This window comes from Euphorbia lathyris, chromosome 4 (assembly GCF_963576675.1).
Source record: "Euphorbia lathyris chromosome 4, ddEupLath1.1, whole genome shotgun sequence".
NCBI classification, from domain to species: domain Eukaryota; kingdom Viridiplantae; phylum Streptophyta; class Magnoliopsida; order Malpighiales; family Euphorbiaceae; genus Euphorbia; species Euphorbia lathyris.
Genome location: NC_088913.1, coordinates 38619441 through 38625776, shown reverse-complemented (window position 1 = coordinate 38625776; position 6336 = coordinate 38619441). Strand labels below are relative to the sequence as shown.

Below are 6336 nucleotides of genomic sequence, written 5' to 3'. Positions count from 1 at the left end.
GACAGGCTGCCCCGTTAAAAAGCAAAAAACGGGCCAAATTTGGCCTAAACGGGCAGCCTGCCCGTTCCACCGTCGGTTGGAACGGGCAAGTCACTCTGCCCGTCCCACGACGGAACTAGCGCAGCGTGCAGCCTGTTCCTATGGTGGAACGGGCGGCGCACCCTACTCGTTCCGCTGGGTGAACGAGCGGCTTATGTCGCTCGTCCGCAGACCGAACGGGTAGTTCATTCGTTCGGCCTGCAGACGAGAGGCATGTGCCGCCCGTTTAGGCTTATTCCCTAAAAAAAATCAAAATTTAAAAAACGAATTTTTAATTTAAATTTATATCGTAAGATTATCTCGCGTTCGAAATCATGGTCTTTGGGAATGCTCGGGTCCATTTTCGTCAAATTCGGGTTTTTAGGCTTGGAGAGAGAAAGAGAGAAAAAAAATTTTGAGTTTTTGAAAAAAATAAATGAGGAGGGCATAAATGTTAAAAGGGTGCGGTGGATATTCACGTAGTTTATATAGCAATACCCTATATTTTTAACATATTAAATTTAAATTCTTTTATTTTTTATTTATTTGAAATATATATATGAATAAATAAATAATGTGGGTATTTTTTTAACATCCCATGCATTGCATGGATATTCATGTAGTTTATAAACACTAAAAAATTCTAAGTCCCAAAAAAATCAATCCGGGAATTTGATTGTAAGAAACCCTATAAGACTACCTAAAATTAGAATAAGTATCAAATCTGGCCTTACGTTGTAAATAATAAAGGGTCTTTTACATAAAACACATGAATAGGAATTATATTTATATTTTAATCAATAGGAATAATTTAATTAACAATATATCAAAAACACTAAATATATTTGAAAAATGTCACAGTTATTTAGTTATGAATTTCCTATTTTTTGGAGTGGTTAGACAGTTTTTTAATTTGATAAAATTCAAATTATTTTCTGATAAAATTGTAGTTATTTTTTAAAAATTGAGTGTGAATGTAAATTTTCCAATAATAAACCACAGTACAATAAACATACCTTTAACCCTACACATTGATGTAATTCACATTCCATTATAAAGCCCATAACATAATATTGAATAGCCCTTATTAAATGACTTTCATACTATTCCATAAACAGTCAAGCACAAACAATAGAAACGAAAGGATAAACTTTCAAACTGCAATCTCTAGTCTACAGAAACAAAAAGTTGGAAATTTGCAACTAGAAAATCAGAAAAGCCATAAGGACTCAAATGAAAAACATGGAATTGTCAAAGTTGGGATGCAGACTGTACAGCTTCTGATCAAAGGAGATTGACGAAGAAGGCTGATGCAACACCATATTATTGTAGTAAAGGCGGCCTCTGTAAGCAGCAAGATCGGCATACATAACCGGAGGAACCAGCGAGACAGGCTTAGTGCACCGAGCACTGGTGAAGCACATGCTATAAATAAGATCCTGTATTTCATCTGAATTAAACATGTTCTCATCCTGCACCACATGGTAATGCGCTGGTTTGCTCGTCCCTATTTGCCCGTAATGGCTACAAAGATAGAAGTCATACCCGAAAGGATCAACGATTGTAGTGTCCACCACTGTACCTGGAGGCACATTTTGATCCCTATTGCTGTCCAGAAACAGACGAGTTGTATGCCGCTTCTGAGCGATTATGACTGTGACTTTTGGGAAGTAATTCTGAGCTGAAAATGTCATCTTCAGATCCTTTAACTCCTCATTCAGAACCATATCAAATTGGTTCCCACTTACTCCGTCACGAAATACAACAATTGTCTCTGGCCTTGCCGCATTTTGCTTCGCGTAACTGTTCACAAGCTCCATACACATGTCACCAAACTTGGCAATCTTCTCTGTTCGGTGCTGTTGGAAACATATTTTCGCACTGTACTTATTCGCAACTGGCCAGTTCATGGACCCAGAAACAGCTGCTATCGAATGACTTGTCGCGTTTAATGCGCTAGGATGATTAACATCAGCACCAACAAACATGAAACGGCCTTTGTTTTGCAAGCACTGGGGCTGCTTCCACAGCTCCACATTGCTGCCACCGATCTTGGCGTTCATCTTTAAAGCAAGATTTGCGAGAAACTGATCTTTATTGGGTTTGCTGGCATTTGCTGATAAACAGCACTGAGTTCGGATGCCAAGCTTGGTCTCGCATATGAACTTGAGATTCTCATAGCCATGATCCACCTTTGGTAGTATACAAACAAGAATCTGTAACTCGTCTCTTGACCGTTTCTTGATGTTTTCAAGCATTTTATGCAGATGGTCAGTATTATATAAAGTATTTTGTGTCGGTTGTTCAACACAAAAAGGCCTATCCATGTGAATGTTCAATCTTTGACAGCGAGCAATCAGTTCAGAAATGAATGCGTTAATATAATTAAGATTGCCAAAATCAAGCACCCCCCACGCCTTAATAGGTACACTGCTAACAACTGTGTTTCTTTGAAGGTTCCAATCGCGTTTCTCTTTATTATCTTGTACATCTGCACATATTCCTCTTGGAGTTCCAATCTTCAATACCGGCGGCACAATAACCCGACCAGTAACTTTCGTCATATTCTTATCAGCATTAATTCCGAAATTGCTAGTAATGTCTCCTCTGCCAGGAAAAAAATGCAGAATTATAAGTACCAAATATGAACTAATAAGAATGAAAACATTAGAAAAGACTTGAAATTTCTTACCCGCAGGGTCCCAATTTTGATCCTAGCATGTCATATATTTTGCCCTCCCTAGCCTTGGGAGAAGCTAATGAAATCCTCCTTAACTTGTCAGCTGAGTATCTATCCAAATTATCCTTGGGAAACTTCTGCCCTGCAGCTATGATGCAGAACTCCATAGGAACATAATTCATCTTCTTGTTTTTCCCTAAATCTAAGCATGGAATGTGTTTTAACTCAATATTCTTATTATATTTCTCCCTGAAATAGTCGACAAGCCGAACTTTCCTCGGAGGGATGGCTCCTCCGGTTTTGTCTTCGACATCGAAAGAAATATCTTGAGTGTTCTCAACAGTTAGCCTTGCAATTTTGAATTTCTGATTGGTTATTCTGTGAGTTACAGTAACATTCAAACCCCTCAAAAGTTTCTCAACTCGGCTCCTGTACGTACCGAAATTGTTCAAATTGAAATTGTGGATATGCTCGAAAAGGAAATCCACAACGTTCATATCCCTAATTAAGGGCAAAACAGAGTAATCCATACACAAGGCTAGACCCTGAGACGTCAGCTTGAGGCTATGTTTAAGCCCTCTAGAGGCTGCGATACCAAATCCAAGATCATCACCCTCTTCATAAGGAGACTCAGGATGAAAACTTCCATTCACATGAAGCATTTCCCTTGAAGGATTCTCCTTCATTACGACATCAAGAGCTTGTAGTACATCACGAGGGACCGATAACTGGTTTCGAGTAAAATAAGTATCCAATTTATCACATTTGATCTCATTCACAAGCTTGACTTCACATACAAAGGAACGGATTCGCAAGCCTTCCTCGCGATGTAATTTGACCTTGAATGTCTGTTCCTAATGGGACAGTGCTGAAGATATTCTTCTCACCATCATAAGCAGTCTTTGACAAGGGAAATTGCTCGGAATCATCGGAGAATAACTTGTTCCGCACTAAAGAGAGAACAGATTTTGGTGGCACCGTTACAGGAAGACCATTCTTGGAAGGGAAATCAGGTTTGATCTGAATATCATAGTGCAATATGATACTCTTTGGGTTGTACTTAAGCAGAAAATGATTAACACGAAGTCCTATAGATGCTATATTCTTCTTTCCACCATTGTCTGGCCTTTTCATGGCTACAAGTTCGTTTTCATCAGAAGATGGAAGAGGCAAGTTTCCCGAAATTGTCAGAGATTGCGTCGCTGAAATCAGAGACTCTGTTGACAAAAAAAAAAAAAAATTAAAGGAAAGAAAGGCAAAACTTTGTATGTTACGCCAATCAGCAAAATAAAATCAAACAATTCTGCAGAATATATTTAATAAGCAATTTAAAAGAATAATAAAAATAAACAAATGTTTGGTATTTATGATGTCGGTTTGTATTACATGAAAAATTTCTATAATGGATCGGGATAAGTATTAATCTCAGTTACTCACTCAGATACTTCAGTTGTGCTATTATCTAAATGGAAAGATTAATAGTGGGAGAACTACTTATGGAGTGACCTAAAATTACTTCTAGTAGTGGTCTCAATCCATAATCAATAAAAAAATATTTTTATATTAATATTATATAATTAATTAAATTTTGAAAAAAAAACACTCTTACTATTTTATTGATGCGTGAGTAGAAAAATATATTTTTATTTGTTTTTTTGAAAGAACACACATTTTTTTTTTTTTACTAACATTGTCACTTAATTTAGTAACATGTCATCTTAGCAAAAGTCAAAATTTCACCATGCAACCAGAGGCATAGACAGGGGAGGGGGCCTGGGTGATCCGGCCCCTCCGACCGCCGGAACCACCTTGATTCCAAGTAGTTTCGGTCCTTCCTGTCGCAAAAAAAAAAAAAAAATATCGGGTGTTGAACTAGTCCTCAAAGATGGTCCATTAAGTGTTAGACTTGTCCAAAATTTTAATATTTTGGGCCTATTAGGTACTTCATAAATCCAAATTTCTAATTTTTTTTAGTCTATTAGGTCTTTTTAAATCCAAAATTCTAATTTTTTTTAGTCTGTTAGGTTATCCTTAAATCCAAATTATTAATTTTTGGTTTGGTAGTCCCTCTCATATCAAAATTTTTAATTGTTTTACCTGTTTGGTCTTCCATAAATCCAATTTTTTTACATGTTAAGATTCTTAAACGAAATCTAGCTTAATTTTGAGAAATTATACATTAATACTTAAAAATTGGTTCTTGACCATTCAATAAAAAAATAAAAAAAATGAACAAGTTCAATTTAGTAAAAAAAAAATTTGTTTATGAATACACGTATAAAATCAGCCTCCTAACCAAGTAATCATGTATTCGTCATTACACGCAACATCATAAAATTCAATAAATTCGCCATTACATTATAAAAGATTAAAATTCTTTTATTTTGCTTTGTTTTGTTAACTACCTAAAACACGATCCTCTTTTCCTAAAAAAACAAATCAAACCACGTCTCTCTATTTTTAAATTTTAAATTGTCATTAAATTATTGGTTAACCAAGGAATGATTGAAGGCCTTCCTTCCAAAACCTACCCAACTGAGCTTTGTATTGAGGTCATTTGAGTTGAATTTTAAATTAAAATTTAATTGATAAATTTTAATAAATAATTAATTAGTTTATTAAATAATTAAATCTCAAACTCCTGCGAGAAGATAGTGAGGGAATTTCCTTCACCCGCCTGTCAGCTCTATAGTTTAGCTTCCCCCTTCTGTTTTCTTTTTCTGTTTTTTGTTTTCTTTCTTCTGTTGTTTTTTATTTAAGTTCCATGTTAACCAAAAAAAAAAAATATGCAATAGCAATTCAAAGGAAAGGAATTGTAAATTTTACTTTTACGTAGATGCAGCAAAATCATATTATTTGCTCCCCAAACTCTAATATGTGATCTTCATGACAAAATTATCACCATTATACTCAGGAATAATAGAGATAAAATAATAATAAAAATATTAGTTTTGGCATGCATTTCAGAGCAAGATTTTAGAAAGAAGCAATAAAAAGTTACCAGTTCCAAAAGATAAGTTCTGAACTGGAGAAGAAGCATTAGTTGTAGTAGGTCGTCGGAAAGTAACATTGCCACCTCTACCGCCGACCCGTTCCGAACTAGAATGTCGTTCGATTTCAGTCCTTCCATCTTCCCGAGAACGGTATTGCTGAAAACCGGTGCGGCCACGACCACGACCACGACCAGCTGCACCATAATACTGGGCGGTATTTCTGCCTCTATTACCGCGAGCGCCTCCACGAGTAAGAGCAGGCTTCCTCTCCATTGAATTGTGAATGAGTGAAGGTAATTGAGAAGAGGAGGAGGAGGAGAAGACGATTGAAAAACAAGTGAGAAAGAGGATTATGTTATTTATAGGGAGAAAGAGGATTGTTATTCCAAATTTGACAAGGACAAGGATATAAGGGAACAACTAACTTTACGAATTTTGGACCAAATATTTGGTCAATATAAATTTGAATTTTATTTATTCACCACAATTTACCCCCAATTAGTAAATAGTCAACAGTATAAACCATAAAAGACTATGGTTTATTGTATTGAAATGAACATAAAATAATTCCAATACAACATTTTCGAAACCCTTTCTAATTTTTTTTTTAAAATATTTTCTATTACATATTAATAGTTGACCGAG

The 6336-nt window shown here is 35.7% G+C and overlaps 1 pseudogene; it reads right to left on the bottom strand.

Moving 5' to 3' along the window:
• Window positions 1-1247: 1247 nt before the first annotated feature.
• On the bottom strand, window positions 1248-3889 carry LOC136228029 (protein argonaute 2-like; annotated as a pseudogene).
• Window positions 3890-6336: the final 2447 nt, after the last annotated feature.